At 41.1% G+C, this 21258-nt stretch overlaps 1 protein-coding gene across 5 annotated transcripts in view; it reads right to left on the bottom strand.

Moving 5' to 3' along the window:
* LOC109399319 (uncharacterized) overlaps positions 1–21258 on the bottom strand; it is a 288186-nt gene that overhangs the window by 33535 nt on the left and 233393 nt on the right. The gene's annotated exons all lie outside the window — the stretch shown is intronic.

The raw sequence follows: 21258 nt of genomic DNA, 5'->3' as shown, positions 1-21258 counted from the left end.
GCAAGCGACGATTTCTACGCCAGGATGAGTCGCGATTGGAATTCTATAAAATGAGTAAGTCTTTTTGATCCCCAAAAGAACCCCTCCATAATGGTCATCTCGATCCTGGCGTATAATGTTAAAATCGTGGAAGTTGAATTCATCTTCAGAAGAAAGCCATGTTTCACAAAGGGCAAATATATCACAGTCAGAGTTGTGAATCAAAAACTTAAACAGGTCTAATTTAGGTTTTAGACTATGACAGTTCCACTGTAGCACAGTGATCATATCTTGTACCTCACTTGATGAGTTATTCATCGAAAGATATGATCGCAGCAAGGAGGGGCCATGATTGTGTCAGATTCCGAAGATATTCTTCTACTGTAGGTATAAACATATCAATAATGCCTCTAAATGTTTCTGGAAGGCTGAGGGCATTATATAAGCGATCCACGAGAACCCTAAAAGTAAACAGTCCTCGCTTGGGTCTAGGAGGCTTGCTTGAAGTGCGAGGAACTTTGGTAGCTTTTTTCTTGCTACCTTGTCGAATATTTGTCTTTGAAGTGTATTTAACAGGCGGAGACGGGGATGACAGATTCTTGCTACAACATGGATCTGAAGCTAAGGGAACCTGATTATTCGGAGTTTTTAAATTTACCCCGCCTCCTTTGACATTAGGCAAACTTTTGAGGGAAGACTTTAAAAAGACCTTTCGGCGCAATCCCGGGGAAGATGATGACTTCCTTTTTCCAGGTGTGTGTACCTCCGAAAGAGATCCACCCTCATCAGTTTCGCCATCGTCCTGATCATCGGAAGACAACTCCTGATAGGGATTTTCAACTGGGACAGCTGATTCAGACACGGAATCTGGTGTTTTAAAAGATTTCACCATCTCCGCATATGTCTGTTTGGAGCGCCTTATGATAGAGCGACTCTCATTTCGAATGCGTCTTTTGTAAGCCGGGCAAACTTGCAAGTCATGTGGATCTCCACCACAGTAGCTACATTTTTCCGCTTCCTGTGTGCAAGAGTCCTCCAAATGAGCTTGGTTGCATTTGCCACAACGGGGCTTGTTGTCGCAAAAGCTATCACTGTGACCAAACTGCTTGCATTTGGTACAATTAAAAACCTTCGGCCTAAAAAGATGCACTGGGTAAAAACCACCATCGATTACAACAAATTCCGGGAGGACGGAACCTGGAAAAGTCACTCGAAAAAACGCTGAAGGCGAGTACACCTTTTTATTTCCTTCCATGGAAGCCTTAGATAAGCGTTTATAGTCTAGGATAGCCACATCAGGAATTGACCTATTTTTGAATCGACCAAAGCCGGTCTTGATGTCCTCACATGTCAGCATTTCGTCGAGGATCTTCCCCTCCACCTCCACTTCTCGTGCTGGCACATAGACCACGTATTCAACAGTAAACGCTTCGTGTTGAGCAATTTCATTTGCTGCTTTGTAGCTAGGTGCGGTAACACGCAGCTTGGATGCTTTCACTTGGTGAATAACGGTCCCAGGATACTTACGCGTCAGCTCTCGAGAAATCGAAAGCATATTCAATGGTTTGCATTTGCGCCGGAAATAGACAACCCAAGGCCCAGGCGAAGATGGCTGATAAAACCGCGTACGAGCAATGATATCATTGGGAGGCGTTTCGCCTCCATTGGATTCATCCATGCACAGGAGAAGAATTAATACAAAATTGGTTTATATTTTAACACACTCTGTGTGGAACGTTAGCTAATAAGAAGAAAAAAAAACCGGCAAAAAAAAAAATTCACAAGAAAAAATATAAATATAAAGAGAAAAAATTTTTACAATTGCTCACTCTGGCCTCAGCCCACTGTTGAGCCTCAGCCCACTGTAGAGCCTCAGCCTACTGTTATTGCAAAGTGGACAAACAACTAACACGTGATGACGTGATGAGCGGAGGAATGGGACAACACAAAACGAGATCGAATATCGATTATACTTATCGAGTGTATAGATAGCTGTTTGTTGGTGATGCCTCGGATGCACAGACAAAACGCTGCTGCTGCTTTTGTATCACCCGTCACACTCGTCACCGCCGCCGCCGCGCGCCGCCGTTGTTGTCGGGCCCGCTATTGATGGCGTGGGTAATTAAATTTCCGTTGCACAGTGCACTATTCCAATGCCTGCTTCCTTCCCGCGATCGCGGATCGCCCAAGACAATCGTCTTCGTCCTCGGTAGGGTAAATAACTCGCGATATAAAAAACCACTAGGTGGGCAAAAAAACTCCACCGGCTACAAAGCGATTGACTGCGATTCAGACACGGTACACACGACCGGCTGCTTCAAACGATCGGTAAGGAATGATATTACACATTTTACACATTTTTCAAAGATAATTGACAAAAACAAATCGAAACACATTACTTTTGAGCTATTTGCTCTAGAAAACTTAGTTATTTAACTGAACCAATCGATTCAAAGATACCATTTGATAGAAAGTTCAATAATCTTTCGAATAAGGGTTAAAAAAACTGTGATAAAATTGACCATTTTCAAGTTATAGCCAGTTAAGGCAATACAAGTCAAAAACATGGGAAGTTCAATAACTACGTAACGGTTGATATTTGATCATATGCGTAGAACATTTTTTTTCACCATTCATGGTCCTCTCTCTCTCTCTTCTTGGCGTAACGTCCTCACTGGGACAAAGCCTGCTTCTCAGCTTAGTGTTCTATGAGCACTTCCACAGTTATTAACTGAGAGCTTCCTCTGCCAATGACCATTTTGCATGTGTATATCGTGTGGCAGGCACGAAGATACTCTATGCCCAAGGAAGTCAAGGAAATTTCCTTTACGAAAAGATCCTGGACCGACCGGGAATCGAACCCGTCACCCTCAGCATGGTCATGCTGAATACCCGTGCGTTTACCGCCTCGGCTATATGGGCCCTTAATCACCCTCATGGTCCTCTATCACCCTTTAAAAAGTTTCCACTCAGGAACCTAACACCCTGTAGAAATTTTGAAAAAAAATCACTCATTTTATCACAGTACACTGAAGGGTTTATAAGCAATTGCATTGCTTGGCTTGGCACCACAGCACGCAAAAGGCGACGGGCGAAGCCAATCGAAAATGATTACAATGTCGTGGTGCAACGCAGGGCCAACCGACTGGAGAGGTGATTTTGCTAATTGATTTATGAATAAAATATTTGTTACACACTTTCCAAAGCGTTTTAATGTACTTTACGCGCAAAACGGCAGGCCCAATAATTAATTATGTATGCTCATCCCAACGGGAGGCAGTGTGTTGGAGGAGGCAGCGATGGTGAGGATTAATTTATGCTCAACGCTGGACCGCACGTAAATGAAATTGTTTGGGTTTTTGGAGGCAGCCAATTGTAATGGCGTAACGTGGAATGTAGCAATAATGTTGAAAACTTTTGGTGCGTGGTGTTTTTCAACGCGATGCGATTGGGAATTAACATGGGGAGGTTCAGATCATTTGGCAGTGGGAGCAGATGGGGTGAAAATTTGCCAAAGCATTTTGTTGCTCATATTATTTTAACCATTGATGTGAAATGAATTGTGTAGGTGTTTTAAATTATGACAAGAGCACAACAAAAAATAGATGTATGTCCCTTCGTAAATTACGTATCATAAAACGGGGTTGCATTGATCTGAGAAGTAACATTGATAGAACTGACCATTAGACTGGGTCATCAAAGTCGATTTTTCGGAACAAAGCTTTTTCGATTCTTTTTAGCGTTCAAAGCAACCGTGCAAAAATTTGGGAGCTATTGGTTGCTTCCCCGTATTCCGCATTGCGATTGAAATTTGTATGGAATTTAGAATGGGAAAACGTGCTTTTTGCATATCTATATATATATATATATATATATATATATATATATATATATATATATATATATATATATATATATATATATAAACATGGAATGGTGTTTGTATGTCACGAATAGGCTCGGGAACGGGCCAACGGATCTACATAATTCTTTCAGTATTTCATTCGTGCGGGGCTCCGACGTATTCGTACGAAAAAATAAATAGGAAAATCGACCGGGTGAAAGCACCGAAAACAAAAAAGTTGGAAATTCCATTTAGCGGGGTATTTTTCTACAGAGCTGTATGTCAAAAAACATAGTAGGCAGGCAGAACGACGTTTGCCGGGACAGCTAGTTTCTCATAAATAGAAAATTTTTAGTGTAGTGATCCGACACTTTTGAAAAAAAAAATATAACGTACAGATTGCCGGGTTACGTACAAAAGGCTGAATTACAAAAGGCTGAAATAACAAAAAGCTGAAACACGAAAGGCTGAAATTACAAAAGGCTGAAGTAACATAAGGCTGAAATAGTGATTCGCCTAGTTTTCAAATGCACACACTTAAAAAATTGTACCGAACTCGGTTGAATTTGAACCGAGTTTTTATCTGCTGAACGCCCGATTACCCGCTCGGTTCAAACAATAACAACCGAGCATCCGGTAGACTTCATTTGACATCGATCTGTCAAACATACCGATGAAACTCGGTAGTCCAAATACGATATACCGAAATACGGTTTACAATAATGTAACCGAAAGCTGTCAAATAAACCGACTGAAATGTTTAAATAACCAGTTTCTTCTTCTTCTTCTTCTATCAGCATTTCATCCGTTTTAAAAACGTTTGGAATTAAAATCAATACCATTAGCAGATTAAGTAATTGTGCCGGGAACTGTGCGCTTTATTATATAAAAAAAATCACTTGTTACAAAGTGAATAACTTTTTTGATGGAATCTTCGATGTTTAAAACTTAGCTGTTCCATTTTGTTTTGTCGGAAGATACCGCATGCAAATTCCACAGGGAGAAGCAGCGGGAGCAAAATTTGACCGCTACATCCGTAGAAAAGGATTTTCGGCTGATCAGTCGTAGGCTGAAAGTATATTTAATGAATATTGTTGTTATTAAATTTGATTAAAAGTTATTTTAATTTAGTTACTCACCAGTAAACTTTCTCTTCTGAATGGAAGAAGTCACCTTACGCACGTTTGCTCAGAAAAAAATATGTCCGGCTGTTTGGAGCACAGAACCGAGTTTTTGGTTTAAGGCCTTTTCTTGTGTCATCACAAAATGCCTTCTTCGGAATCATCATCCAAATTCAACTTTACACAGTATTGCACTAATACATTTACGTAAGAAAATCGACGCTTACCTTTACTCTAAAATTCTCCACTTCACGCAAGATATTTTGAAAAGAAATATAGAACACACTATTCCAATTAAAATTCTCTTTCGAACTATCTATACCACAAAGAAATATTTTCACTCAAACTTGAAAATTATTCAAATTTGTCTCAACCGGACTAAGAGTTCGATGGCAATGTTTACCACCCACCACAGTACAACGACGACGCCAGCAGCGCGACGCGACGGTGCCGTCCGGCGCACAATCATCGATCATTGAACGCAGTGATGTCGATCTTGCGGGCCAATTGGCTTCTTTAGCGGTGTTGAGATAATTCCATATTCTGAATCTGCATGCGAAACTGAGCCGAAATCCAAATTTTCATGAATTTTGGTGCCCGGGAATTTATTTAAAAATCAATTTGAAGTTTGTATGGTGAGCGATTTGTCGAATCACCCCTCGTCGCATTTTGTACTGGGTGGAGCTGTCAAACAGTTACCCAGCTGTCAAAAGGTGATTTCAAAAAATCTCTTTGAAATTGATTTTAGGTATCAAAATAAAGTTCTAAAAATCTGAAAAAAATCATAGTGGCTCATAAAAAGGTGCTCTTTCGTATAAAATCAAAAAATCGATACATTTTTCTTAATTTAAAAACCCAATTCATCAATAAAATCAATCAAAATCATTGAAAATGTCAACTCAAATTTATCGATTATGCGTCGTAAAATCGAAAACTATTCTTCGAATGATTATTGTTGTACTTTGAATCACATATGATAGTAATAAAAGCAAATAATTTTTATTTGTGAAATCTCCTCCGCACTGTCTGCCAACACTGCTGTTGCTTGCAAACATCAACAACGGAAGAGCATACTAAGGGTCTGTTTCAATTAGCGAATTAAAATTGATTTTTACTTAAATTTGACAGTTCGACACTTAAACTTGACAGTTCTCCTATGGAAATAATTATCGAACTGTCAAGTTTAAGTGAAAATTAATTTTAATTCTCCAATTGGAACAGACCCTAAGAGTATTCGATCATTTTTAGCTTATTACACATAAAATTCGGTGTTTTTCGTAATATTGAGACATGTTTCATTGTTATTTAGCAAAACAGAGTAGTCTACTGCTTGAATTGCTTTTAAATTATTAATAATCTTGAAATGTTTACATTGGTGAAAGCGTGACAAAGAGGTGCTGTTTTTGTTTGTTTGTTTATAGAACAAATGTAAAAAGGCAACACCACTACTGTTGCGCTCGATGATTGTTAGAAATAAGAATCGAAAAAGAAGTGCTAAAATAGGAGTGATACGGGGAGTCACCTTAAAAATCCGGCGTGAAGTTCACCCACTGACGTTTGACAAATCTGAGCATATTACCGAGTTTTCTCGGTTTCGTTTACCGAACTCGAAAATATTATAGCTTTACCGTACTCATCGGTTAAAAACCATGACAACCAATCAATGTTGTTCCACTTTTACCGAAAATACGGTTCTTTTTGAAAACATTGCGCCAGAATACATATTTTGAACTCGGTTTTTTGTGGAAAACTGATAACACTCGGTTGAAAATTGAACCGAATTCCATTACATTTTCTAAGTGTGCACCAGCCCAAAGACTAACCTCAAAACAAACAAACCGACGTATCACTCTGATTGGAAAAAAATCATAAAATTCATACACACACACACCATAAAAATTCATAAAATTCATACACACACTAATTTTACGGTATCCTTGAACATTTGTTTGTTGGTCGATTACCCAGCCGTGGCACTCGCATTGGTTTTGCTTGAGCTTGACGTTTGATCGTACTACCATTCCCTAGTTCATGGTTGGCTAAATTAACCCATTTGGGGGAACGTTATTATTAATAATAATATTTATTAAAGACACGAATGCCACATAAATTCGTGTCCAAATTTTGGAGGAACATGCTTCATTTACTTTGTTCTGTATCGGAAAGTTTTACGACTGGTCATAATCCTATGCATTATTGAACGTTTACATTACTCAGACAGAATTTCTCAAGAGAATATAGCATATATTTTAAAGAAGGAAAACTCTCTGATGATATTGTTAGTAGCCGAAATGACAAAAATCTTCAAAACAACATGACTTGAAAGAATAATTCATGTTTAAAGAAGGAAAAATTTAATACATAAATATTATCAGTACCTTTTTGTGTTCGTTTGTATGCATCATCATGAAGAGGCTCACTAAGCTCAGTTTCAAAACTAACTGTAACTAAGGGCTACGCGTTCGATTCGCGTTCGGGCCTTTTGTTTCATTGTTTCGTGCCAATTTTTCTTGACTCCCTTTGCCATTGAGTATCTTCGTGCCTGTTACACGATAGGCCAAGCTGAGAAGCAGGCTTTATCTCAGTTGGGGCGTAAATCAATAAAGGAAGCAATGCTGTATTTTATATGTGAATTTTCGTATTTTCAGCCTTTTCAATTTTCAGCATTATGTTACAGTTTCTTAATTTCAGCCTTTCGTATTCAGCCTTTTGAAATTCAGCCTTATGTTACCATCCCAGATTGCCTGGTGTGCCTAGAATAACATCAATAATAAAATCTCAATTTTTGGACTAAGTTACCAAGCGAATAATTTTTTTCACAAGCGTCGGATTATTTTGCGGTCTTCAGCAAAGTTTTTCGGCATATCCTAGGCTATAGTTTAACGTCATTAGTTAGATCGTTTTAGACGAAAAATTTCAATTTATGAGAAAAATGCAAAAAGCACGTTTTTCCATACTAAATTCCATACAAATTTCAATCGCAATGCGGAATACGGGAAAGCAACCAATCGCTTCCAAATTTTGCACAGTTGTTTTGAACGCTAATATAGATTGAAAAAGCTTTGTTCCGGGTTGATACGATCAAATTTAAAGTTTCTCCATACAACGTTGACACCATGGTTGACACACTCTACTGACCATGCACATGAAAAGTAGAAATATACATTTTCGATCAAAACAGAATACTTATAGAGTAAAATTGCCACAGTACTGTATACAGTAAACAGTAATGTTCATATTAGGAATTCTGCAACCCTATGACCCAGTTGTTTGCTGGTTTGGTTTTATGATGATCTTGTCATCGACGGAGTGTTTCTAATAAGACTGAGAAACATATGGAGACGCGCGGTTGCTGACGCCCATATGATATCCCTATTAAGTGGCATCTTACTGCACCGTACATGGTATTTGGAGGCTGTCCATTTATTACGTAAGACATTTTTCGCGATTTTTCGACATCCCCACCCCCCCTTGTAAGATTTTTTGTATGAGAACTCAAATATTTTTGTATGGCCCGTAAGATTTTTCAAACCCCCCCTCCCCCCATAAACCCTTACGTAATTAATGGACGGCCCCTTGGCACTACATGCGTTTGTAGAACGAAATAATGAATTGAATAGACGAAAATGTATAAGCTTGCAAACTTTCGTTTCAAGCGAAACTTGCATAGTTCCCGTAAAACTGCGAATGTCCACGAATTAAAACCATTTGTCGCTGAAATCGAGGAAAGTTTGAATAAAATGGGATCTTAACCCACTTCGACGAACATTGTTTGACCAAGGACCTAATTGTTGTTCTTGGCGATCAATGCCAACCTAAACAACGCTTCAAAATGGCACCAATCCGGGTTCCCCCCAATCGACGTTCTGTGTGGTGCTATTCTCAAGCACGACACGGACGGCAGGTAGCCGGAAGTAACAACAACAACAGAACACAGTTTCTGCCGGCACTCAAAATCCGTTCCCCGACAAAACTGCTTTAAAATATTCATTCATATCCACTAGAGAGAAGTGTAGAGCACACCTTTCTCATTGTGCCGATTTTGAACGTCTACAGGATGGGTTGTCAGAGAAAGCAGTTTGGGCGATTAACTCACTTTTCGGAATGGATTTTTTGAGCATGAGCATGAGCATAGATGACCGTACATACATAGATGATCCGTGATTGACTAGAACAATCGAAATTGCACAAGGAACAAACGGAGCTGGGGGTTAGCCTACCGTTCTTAATGTGCATTTTAGAGAATTCCAAGAACAATTCAAAGCCAATGACGGCGCCAACCACGTCCTTACGGTCATCGAGGAAGGGAAGGAATGTAAGTATGACTACTGATGACTACTAACTAGAGACTGAGATCACCTGTACTTCCCTACGACTGTCATGGAGTATTCGTTAGTATGGAGGGAGAAAAGCCATACTATGTCTGGAAGAAGGAGCGCTTATAGCTGCACAACTTCCTGCACGGTCGTTTTCTCGAGCAAAATGAGTATCAAGTGAGTACTAGGCTCTGCTAGACATTACGTCTGCTTAGCGGTGCAAGTAGCACTGCACCCGTACTGATGAGTCGAAGACGAAACGTATCGGACACAGCCCTTTAGAATCAAATCTTGTTGCATCTTTCGATTACATTTGATAACTTCAATCACAGGGTCTCCAATTAGCCTAGTGGTTAAGGCTATGGATCGCCAATCCGGAGACGGCGGGTTCGATTCCCGAAAATTTTCTCGAATCCCTGGGCATAGTGTATTGCTGTGTGCATTCAAAATGCAAATAGCAAATGCGCGAACACTAAGTTGGCCAAGTTCCAATGCGAACGTCGAGCCATGAAGAAGAAGAAGAAGAACAAGAAGAAAAAAATAAAAGGACGAAGAAGAAGAAGAAAAGAAAAATAAAAGGACTAAGAAGAAGGAAATAAGAAAAAGAAAAAGAAAAGGACGAAGAAGAAGAAGAAGAACTTCAATCGCAGTACGTATAATAAATAATTAAAACAAGAGAGTACCTTCACCTAAAAGTAGATAAACATTTGAAAAACATGCTGAAAACTATCAATGTTACCATCATTCAATGGTACCTCGATAGCTATTAAAAGGTATGTCACTTCATCATTTTGATTGGCACACGCTGCTGTCCATTACTACTAAAGCTCGATGCAGTGCGGTGGAACGAGAAAACAAGCACAGCGATTTTCCTTTGTGCTAGGTACTGAACAGCTGAGCTGACCGGTACAGCCAGCAACCAGCCAACCAGTCAGCCAGTCGGGTGTGGGTTGGGAAAGCTTTCAAATCTCGGTTTACCAGCCGTTTTCCGGTTCCCCAGCATGAAAGCGCTATAGCTGCTCAGGTACACCCTTGAACGAAATTGTCCTTCACACATTTTCACAATTTATAAGTTTCTCTCTCGTAGTCGGGTGGTTCTTCGGTCCCAACTTTCCGGAATCCGGTTTTCAGTTGCATGATGGCTGTATTTTCACAATCACCTTTCTTCGACAGCTTTCGTACACGTTAGAAAAATCCATCAAGCCAGGAGGCCAGCAGCGACGGGAACTGTACGGCTGTAGTGTGGGTGGGTCTGTACTGACCCGGTTTTGCGGACAAGTCATGATTTCAAAAGCGAATCAAGAGCTGTGGGATTTGATGGAATTTCATTTTTCATTCAACCACTTGTGTCGCCACTCTTCGCCATCGCATCGTTTCTGCTTCGGAATTGGTATGATTTTGACGGTATTATGTGATCATGTTACGGTCCTTTTACATTATTAAATAGAAATGCTACGGACCGGTAAGCCAGCCAGTAGGCTACAGCGAAAGTATTGTGGTTGCTTAAGACTCATTCAACGAAACACATTACATGAATATTTGAACAAAAAGATAACATGGTGAAGAGATTTTCAAACATCAGCTCGTGAGATGTAGTCAAGAAGAGAGCAGAGGAATTTTGGAGGTATCAGTGTAATCTAAATTAAGAGTGCAATCAGAATTGGTCAGTCTTTTTAAAATGTTACAGATAGTGTCAAATAAACTGAGATATTATAGATTTATGGCACAAATTTCCCAAATGGAGGAGAACGTGCCTCTGTAGCCGACCTACTGATACCTGAGATATCTTGTAGGTCTGCTATTTTACAGTGCTAAAGAAATGATGCCGGAACGAAATCAATAATGTTTGTCACCCCCAATAAGCACAGTTCTGTAAATCCATTAGATATAGGGTATTGGTTCCATTATTAAGCATGTGGTTCCCATTTCCATCCTACTCAAAACAAAAGATAGAAGCACTGTTTATTTTGTTTCTTATTTTTTGTTAGAAGTGAGCACGCATGAAACCAAAATGAACGGAATCAATCGGTGCCGTAATCGCTTGTTTTCAAATAGGATGAACTTGGGAGCATGAGGTTAGGTACTTATGGCAGTCGTACCATACTTGAGTTTTAAACCCCAAGTTGACCAAAGGTTCGTGTTCATCGGCATTGTCAAAATGCTGCGTTTTCTTGTTTCTGAATTAAGTAGGATGCATCCAAATAAGCTTGGGCTACAAAATGTTGAGACGACAAGAAGCGTTCAACATAGCTCTGGTCCTCAAAAGTTCCTACTTCCTGCTTCCACAAGTTAATCGATGACAAAGACCGCCAGCTAAGAGTTGTGTGCTTAAGGCGAAACTGGAAGCATTTTCTCATTTTTTCGGTTTTTGATTTTTTATTAAATAACGAAGCAATATTTTCAAAATCGGTTTTCGTGCACATGTAGGGTATGGATCAAGGTATCTTCTGAATTTTTTTTTGAGGTGGAAAATGTTTTCCATTTTTGCAGAAACCATTTTTTTGTGCAATTTTGTTCAAAAATGGTTTCTGTGAAAACGAAAAACATTTTCCACTACAAAAAAAAAGCAGAAGATACCTTGATCCATACTCTACATGTGCACGAAAATCGATTTTGAAAATATTGCTTCTTTATTTAATAAAAAATCAACAACCGAAAAGTGAGGAAATGCTTCCAGTTTCGTCTTAAGGACAAACGTCTTGAAATCCCGCTTCAACAGTGCATCAGAACTACAGACGCACAAATCTCATGAAGCAAGCTTTAAACAACAGTGCATTTTATTATTTTTTCTTGCTCACTTGTACTAACTCTAAAATACGTTTACGAATAGATTTGTGTGCCAAAGTCGGCCATTGTGACGGCCATTTTGGAATTCTAACATGTCTGTCCTTAACTGGTAGTGCAGCCTTAGCACTGTTGTCCTTCTGACTTCATCTAGATTGAGGAGTTACGTCCCGAACGTCTGTTCACTAGAAGGTGTGGCTCAAACAGCTTCTGTTCTGGTATCCATCGGCTGAGTAAGAAATGCTGAATCACGCCCAGCTGAATTCAAGATGGTAGCCCATTAGCGTGGTCGCCCCAGTGTTAGTTGAGACTAGACCTGTGCGCCGACTACATTTTGCTCGGCAGCGGCGTGAGGGCCATTTTTGGCCGGCGGTGGCGGCGACATCGGCGTCACGCCGGTAGCAGCTATCGGACGCGGCGGCAGCGGCCTGAATCGGCGTAACCAAAATTTGACCATAATGTTACATTGGCAAAGCAAAGAAGTTGTCATTACGCTCTAGAATTTATAGCAGGATCCCCCGAAGGAATTCCAAAGGGAATTTCTAAAGGAATTCGAGAAGGAATCCTCTAAGGATTTCTAGGAGGAATCAACGAAAAATATCCAGGAGGAATCTCCAAAGAAATTCCAGCAGGACTCCCCAGATTCAGTGAGAATTTCCAAGGAAATTCGAGAAAGAATCCCCAAATGAAAAATATCCAGAGGGTATCTCTGAATGAGTTCCTGGAGAAATTCCTGAGGGATTTCTAGGAAGAATCGCCGAAGGAATTCCAAGTGGAATCCCCGAAAGAATTCCAGAAGGAATTCCCCAGGAAGTTCCAGTAGGAAACCCCGAAGGAATTCTAGGTGGAATTCCCGGAGAAATTTCATGATGGATCCCCGAAGCAATTCCAGAAGGAATCTTCTTAGAAATTCGAAGAGGAATCACTACAGGAATTTCAAGAGGAAACTCCGAAGTGATTCCAGGAGGAGTTCTCGTAGAAATTTTAGAAGGAATCCCCGGCGGAATACCAGGAGGAATCCCCGAAAGAATTCCAGCACAAATCTCCAAAGGAACTGTATGAGGAATCTTCTAAGGAATTCTAAAAGAAATCTCCGAAAGAATTCAAGGAAAATTCTCTGAAAGAATTCCAGGAGGAATCCTTGAAGAAATTCTAGGAGGAATTTTACGAGGAATCTTCAAATTTATTCCAGGAAGAATCCCCGAAGGTATTCCAGGAGGAATCCATGAAAGAAGTCCAGAAAGAATACCCGACGTAAGTCCAGGAGGATTTCCTGGAGGAATTCCCGAAGAAATTACAGGAGAAATCACTGCAGGAATCCCAGGGGGAACCCCTGAAGAAATTCTGGGAGGAATCTCCAAAGGACGACGAATTTTCAAGAGGAAACCCTGGAGGAATTCCAAGAGGAAACCCCTGGAAATCCCATAGGAAGTTCAGAAGAAAACTCCGGAAGAATCTCAGGAGGAATCCCTGAAGGAACTCTAGCAGGAACTCTCCTTAGAAATTGTAAAAGAAATCATTTTAAAAAATTCCAGGATGAAATCCCGACAGAATATTATGAGAAATCCCCGAAAGAATATCAGGAGGAATTCTCGAAGGAAGTCAAGGAAGAAAATCCGAAAGAAAATCTTAGAAGAATCCCCGGAGGAATTCCTCAAAGGATTCCAGAAGAAATTCCCCAAAGCGTTCCAGTAGGAAACCCCGAAGGAATTCTAGGTGGAATTCCCGAAGGAATTCCAGAAGGAATCTCCTTAGAAAATTCGAAAAGGAATCATAACAGGAATTCCAAGAGGAAACCCCTTTGGAAGTTCAGAAGATATCTCTGAAGGAATCTCAGGAGGAATTCCCGAAGGAACTCTAGCGGGAATCTCCGTAAGAATTGTGAAAGAAATCATTAAAAAAATTCCAGGAGGAAACCCCGAAGGAATTTCAGGAAGAATTCTCGAAGGAAGTCTAGGAGGAAACTCCGAAAGAAAATCTTGAAAGAATTCCCGAAGGAATTCCAAGAGGAATCCCCGAAAGAATTCCAGGCGAATTTTCCAGGAGGAATCCGCGAAGAAATAACTATATAAATTCCTGCAGGAACTCCAGGGCGAACTCCCGAATGAATTCCGGCAGGAATCTCCGAAGGAATACTAGGTGGAATCCTCGATGGATTTTCAGCGGAATCTCAAACAGAATCTTTCCGGGTAGGGGAAAAATTTGTAAGTGGAATCCCCGAAAGAATTCCAGAAGGAATTCCCCAGGAAGTTCCAGTAGGAAACCCCGAAGGAATTCTAGGTGGAATTCCCGGAGAAATTTCATGATGGATCCCCGAAGCAATTCCAGAAGGAATCTTCTTAGAAATTCGAAGAGGAATCACTACAGGAATTTCAAGAGGAAACTCCGAAGTGATTCCAGGAGGAGTTCTCGTAGAAATTTTAGAAGGAATCCCCGGCGGAATACCAGGAGGAATCCCCGAAAGAATTCCAGCACAAATCTCCAAAGGAACTGTATGAGGAATCTTCTAAGGAATTCTAAAAGAAATCTCCGAAAGAATTCAAGGAAAATTCTCTGAAAGAATTCCAGGAGGAATCCTTGAAGAAATTCTAGGAGGAATTTTACGAGGAATCTTCAAATTTATTCCAGGAAGAATCCCCGAAGGTATTCCAGGAGGAATCCATGAAAGAAGTCCAGAAAGAATACCCGACGTAAGTCCAGGAGGATTTCCTGGAGGAATTCCCGAAGAAATTACAGGAGAAATCACTGCAGGAATCCCAGGGGGAACCCCTGAAGAAATTCTGGGAGGAATCTCCAAAGGACGACGAATTTTCAAGAGGAAACCCTGGAGGAATTCCAAGAGGAAACCCCTGGAAATCCCATAGGAAGTTCAGAAGAAAACTCCGGAAGAATCTCAGGAGGAATCCCTGAATGAACTCTAGCAGGAACTCTCCTTAGAAATTGTAAAAGAAATCATTTTAAAAAATTCCAGGATGAAATCCCGACAGAATATTATGAGAAATCCCCGAAAGAATATCAGGAGGAATTCTCGAAGGAAGTCAAGGAAGAAAATCCGAAAGAAAATCTTAGAAGAATCCCCGGAGGAATTCCTCAAAGGATTCCAGAAGAAATTCCCCAAAGCGTTCCAGTAGGAAACCCCGAAGGAATTCTAGGTGGAATTCCCGAAGGAATTCCAGAAGGAATCTCCTTAGAAAATTCGAAAAGGAATCATAACAGGAATTCCAAGAGGAAACCCCTTTGGAAGTTCAGAAGATATCTCTGAAGGAATCTCAGGAGGAATTCCCGAAGGAACTCTAGCGGGAATCTCCGTAAGAATTGTGAAAGAAATCATTAAAAAAATTCCAGGAGGAAACCCCGAAGGAATTTCAGGAAGAATTCTCGAAGGAAGTCTAGGAGGAAACTCCGAAAGAAAATCTTGAAAGAATTCCCGAAGGAATTCCAAGAGGAATCCCCGAAAGAATTCCAGGCGAATTTTCCAGGAGGAATCCGCGAAGAAATAACTATATAAATTCCTGCAGGAACTCCAGGGCGAACTCCCGAATGAATTCCGGCAGGAATCTCCGAAGGAATACTAGGTGGAATCCTCGATGGATTTTCAGCGGAATCTCAAACAGAATCTTTCCGGGTAGGGGAAAAATTTGTAAGAGGAATCCCCTGAAGAATTCGTGGAGGAATTCCAGAAGAAAATCCTGGAGGAATTCTTGTAGAAACTCTATGAAGGATCCCTCAACAATATCCCGGAGATATGCCTGGTCCAGGATCTTTTCGTAAAGGAAATTTCCTTGACTTCCTTGGGCATAGAGTATCTTCGTGCCTGCCACACGATATACGCATGCAAAATGGTCATTGGCAGAGGAAGCTCTCAGTTAAAAACTGTGGAAGTGCTCATAGAACACTAAGCTGAGAAGCAGGCTTTGTCCCAGTGAGGACGTTACGCCAAGAAGAGGAAGAGGAGAGGATGCCTGATTATATTCCTTAGGAATTTTTTTTTTGTATCTGTATTAACGAGATTTTTAGCCCTAGGCTAGTTCATCTCGGGACCCACACTTTACTTCCCTTCCGAAGGAAGAACTCATTTTGTGAGTTTGTCGGGAGTGGGATTCGATCCCAGGTCCTCGGCGTGATAGTCAAGTGTTCTAACCATCACACCAGGTCCGCTCCACATATCCTTAGGAAATTATTGAAGGAACTCCTACAAGCAGGGTTGACAATCGTCCTTCTCGTCACCACAGCGTGAAGATAACAAGAGAACAATCTTCGTCCGAAAAAAAAACAACGGTAACGACCAGCCTTTTCGTCACTGGCTGTGGGCTTCACGACGAAGCTCAATCATAAATAGTCTCTCACCAACTTTTTCATGGTCCTCTTTGTTCCTTGGAAACGAGTGACGACGGGCCAAGCGAACGCCAACGGGGAATGGCTTTTATTGGCGTTTCAGCGCTTGCATTGGTGTGGAACCTCACCAGCTCAGTTGATAAGAGTGCTAGATTGGCAATCTGGAGGTTCGTTTTTTGATTCCAGTTGCAATTATTTTTTCAATAAAATATTTTTTTTGTGTGTTGCTGGTGGCAATATAGACGAGTGCGCCGATGAACATTGAGTTCACTGAGCCTGAAATTTATTGACAGCACAGCGGGGTCGACTCTCAACAATTTCTACTCAGAGATGCATCACCAAAATGCGCTGATAATTTTTTTCTTTGATTTCTTACATGAATTTTCATTTAAAGTGATGCGAACTTCTGTTGCTCAGGGAACTTATGGAGGAATTCCTAATAAACACATGGAGGCATCCCTCCAGGAGCTATTAGGAAGATTCCTGAACAAACTCTTGGAGAGATATTTTCGAAAGAACTCCTGAAAGAAATTAAAAAAAAAGTTCTTCAGGCATCCTGAAGTAATTCTAAGAGGAATTCGCGAAGGAATTTCAGGATGGATTCTTGAATAAATTCCAGGAGGGTTCCTGTAGGAACCCTTGATGAAACTTCCGGAGTGATCCCTGAAGGATCTTCTTGAGCGATCCCTACAAAATGACAGAAGAAATCATTTCTTGGAATTCTAGAGGAAACTTCTGGACTAGATCCTAAAGTAACTCATGTGGGAATTCCTGAAGGAACTTCAGAAGGAATCCCTAAACCTGAAGGAATCCTCAGGCTAAACTCTGAAGGACATCCTATGGGAATCCCTTAGAGATCTTCTGGATGATTCTCTGATGTATCTCTAGGAGGCATCCCAAAATCTTTCTGAAATAATTTCTGAAGGTAATCCAGTCATTTTTCATTAGATTTCATTCATTAATCATCATTCATATCTCTCCAGAAGTGTTAGATCACAGCAACTCATTAATTAATCGTTAGATCACAGCAACTCATTATTTACCCTAACAATACAACATCAGTCCATAGCAACCTTAGCAACCAGCTTATTCGGTGGCCTATAGAAGTCGGCCAACAAATGGAAATGGTTCATTCCTTGTTACGCACTTGAAGTTAATAAACGTTGTAATCAAAAAGCCTTGTCAAGTCATTCCAATCCCGTTCTCACTGAAGAACATATCAGCTGACGACGAGAAGTTTGAACGTTACGTTTCTGAAGCGTTCAAGAACCCAAAAACGGAAGAATGCCTGCGAATCCAAATCCGGCGGGAGGCAACGAGTTGCTAGAAGCGATCCTGCAAATCACTCAACTTCTTACGCGACTGGCCGCTCCAGCTCCCACGAACACCGAGCAAGTTCTAGAAGCGCTATCAACCAACATCAGTGAATTCACCTTCGATGCGGACATCGGGATCATGTTTGAAAACTGGTTCTCCCGTTACGCGGAGCTTTTCGAGAATGATGCTAGAAAGTTGGACGATGCCGCCAAGGTTCAATTACTTCTAAGGAAGCTGGACACCACATCCCACAGCCGATACGTGAATTACATTCTTCCGAAGCAACCTAAAGATCTGCAGTTTGCCGAAACCATCTCAACACTCAAGAAGATCTTTGGCACCCAATCCTCGATTTTCCATAGACGGTTCCAGTGCCTGCAGCTAGTCAAGCTTATGACATCATAAGCTATGGCGGCATGGTGAACAGAGTGGTGGAAGATTTCGAATTCCAGAACTGCAAGATCGACCAATTCAAGTGTCTGGTTTCTATCTGCGGACCAAAAGCTCCTCGGTACGCAGATATTCGAGCCCGACTCCTTTCACGCATCGAAGGCGAAACGGTGGAACACTCCAAACATTGATCGACGAATTTCAAAGACTCGTTAACTTGAACGCGGACACAACGATGATCGAGCAGCCATCAAGCTTGAAGCCATCGGTTTGTGCGGTTTCGGAGAAGAAAAAACGGTAAGCCTCAGCCAAACTCGATGACACTAGTCGTCAAGTAAAAATTCAAACTTCTCTATCTGGGGATCCAGAGCAGATAGAAGAGTGTTGTCTTTGACAAAGTTCTTCGGGAAATCAATAGATACACTGTGGTGCATAATTGATCGGACAAACGCCGATTTTCATACAAAATGGCCAAGTTTAAGATGCTGTAACTATGGTTTGCTTTGTTGGATTGAGCTCAATTTTTGAAACGGAACTACAAATATGCTGAATTTTGTGTATACAAAGTATAAAATGTTTTCGTTCACAGGTCTGGGCGTGGCAAGGCGTTGAAAATATTGCAAAAGTGATCGGACAGCGGTACCCCTTTGATTTACACGCGTGCCGCTGTCCGATCACTTTTGCAATTTTTTCAACGCATTGCCACGCCCAGACCTGTGAACGAAAACATTTTATACATACTTTGTATACACACAATTCAGCATATTTGTAGTTCCGTGTCAAAAATTGAGCTCAATCCATCAAAGCAAACCATAGTTACAGCATCTCAAACTTGGCCATTTTGTATGAAAATCGGCGTTTGTCCGATCAATTATGCACCACAGTGTATCTGGTGATTTAACAAATAATTGGTGATTCCGCCGCTGCTGGGTGGTGTAAGTCGTCAAGTAATGTTTCAAACGTCTCCATCTGGGGATCCAGAGCAGATAGAAAAGTGTCACCTTCGGTAAAGTGATTCAGGAAGTTAAAACTTATCTGGTGATTCAACATTTAGTTGGTGATTTAGCCACTAGGTGGAGCTAGTTGTCAAATACAGTTTTAAACTTCTATAGCTCGCGTTCCAAAATAGATAGAAGAGTGAAGACTACAAAGTTCTTTGGGAAGTCAAGAGCTATCTGATGATTAAACAATTAACCGCCTGTACCAGCGTCAGCATCATCAATGTCGTCACCAATGCAAGACCCATCACAGCCAACATCAAGGAGTAGAATACAGCCCAACGCCTCCAACCACGAATCACATCATCAATCGTCCGAAACAATCTTAAGGTCAATGTTAAACATCCCCATCCTGAGCCGAACACTTGCCGAAATTCTAAAAAAAGATTACCCATTAATGAAAATCGCCGCAAAAATCTTATTAATCGATTAGCTGGTCACAAATCAAATATAAACAAAACAATACATATGCAAAACACATCACCCCACAATTGTAACATACAGATAACAACAGCTCTTGTAAAACACATCGTAGGAAACCAACACACATTCAATCTAGCCAACACCACAATAATTGACCGTACGTACAAATCAACAGCACTACCAATATTAAAGATGTGCCATATCACCAATACTCCCAATACGGTAAATTTTAGATCAGATGTTGATGGATTAAATACGGCATACGCTGGTATTTTGTATACTATAAAAAATCAAAACTCTCGCAGTGACAGGGAGCATGCTATAAATGAATCAACATAGCTACTCACCACTAACCTTCAAAATAGCCGTTATCAACCAATAGTACCATGTGAGTTGATGAATGTGCAAAAGCAGTGTCTACGTCCCTTCCAAAATTATTGCAAAAATTCGCCTAAAATCCATATGTAAGTCTACTCAGAAAACTCCCTACAAAAACAACAAAACTAAATCCCATATTACAGGTGTAGAAATGCTACAAGAAGCTCCAAAAGAAACTGTGGCACTAGTTACAAAATATAACAAAAAACGATAGACAGCGTAGGTTTCTTAAATGTTTAAATTATCTTGTACATGTCCCTAATTGTAAAACTGTTCTCTTTAAGTTTTTTTTTTTTTTTTTTTTTTTTTTTTTAAAGACACGGACACGTTCAATGCTTCCAGTGAGCTTTTCGCTCTTTGAAGGAAGCACGACACTAGACAACGGACTAGCATGCAACGCCCAGTGGCACAGCCGAAAACTTTTCCTGACAGCTGCGGCGGGAATCGAACCCGCGCTCCTCAGCACGATGCGACTAAGAGCTTGGTGACCCTAGCCACACGAGTTCAAGTTTACCCTTGAAAATGGCCAAATAAATTAGGCCGAAACGTCGGGCAATGCATACTTAATCGTTTGGATTCCCTAGACTGAGAAAGCCAAAATCTCCAAAACACTGAACTTCCAGTCGAAAATCTTACGCAAACAATTAATTTATTATTTCGCCGCTAGGTGGCGCTAGTCCTCAAGTAAAGTTTCAAACTTCTCTATCTCGGCCCTCGGGATCCAGAGACTTGTAGGCCGTGTGTGCATCGTGTCTCTGCTTCATCACTGGTATGGTGCCTATCGGTATCCTTATCAGGGAAGACATAGAATGCTTCGAAATGCGCGGCATAAGAGGCATACGCTGGACTGCCGAATTGGCCACCATGGTCAAATGGCAGCGCGCGAGGGATAGTTCCATCAAAGGAAGGTGAACTCATAGGTTGACCCCGAGGGTAGATAGTTGGATTAACAGGCGTCATGGGGCTATGGTTGCATCCAACATTATCTACATCGCTTCGGAAATGCGGGTTCTTCCCAATGTCCGGTTTGTGTTGATTTTGATGAAACAGTGTAATACGGTTTACTCGTGTGCCGAGGAGGTGGCGTGTGGACTCAGAGAATGGTTAGTTCAGATGCGATACAAGAGGTGGTCCAGGGATTCGGAATCGGCACCCTTACAGCGAATAAGTGGCCGCGGAGAGAACATCCTGGTAGTGTTGCTGTCGTGACGTCGATCTGTTGGGTTGTATCCGAGCCCGTGGTTGGGAAGGGGTCTTCGGTAAGGGCCGGGACAGGTTGTTTCGGTACTCAGGCGGAGGCCCAACTCTCAGCAACCTTCTGGTGCAGCTAACAGTGCCTGAAGGGTAGTTGAGATCGACTTCATACAGGTCTG

This window comes from Aedes albopictus, chromosome 3, assembly GCF_035046485.1.
Source record: "Aedes albopictus strain Foshan chromosome 3, AalbF5, whole genome shotgun sequence".
NCBI lineage: Eukaryota > Metazoa > Arthropoda > Insecta > Diptera > Culicidae > Aedes > Aedes albopictus.
This window is presented reverse-complemented; position numbering and strand designations above follow the sequence as displayed.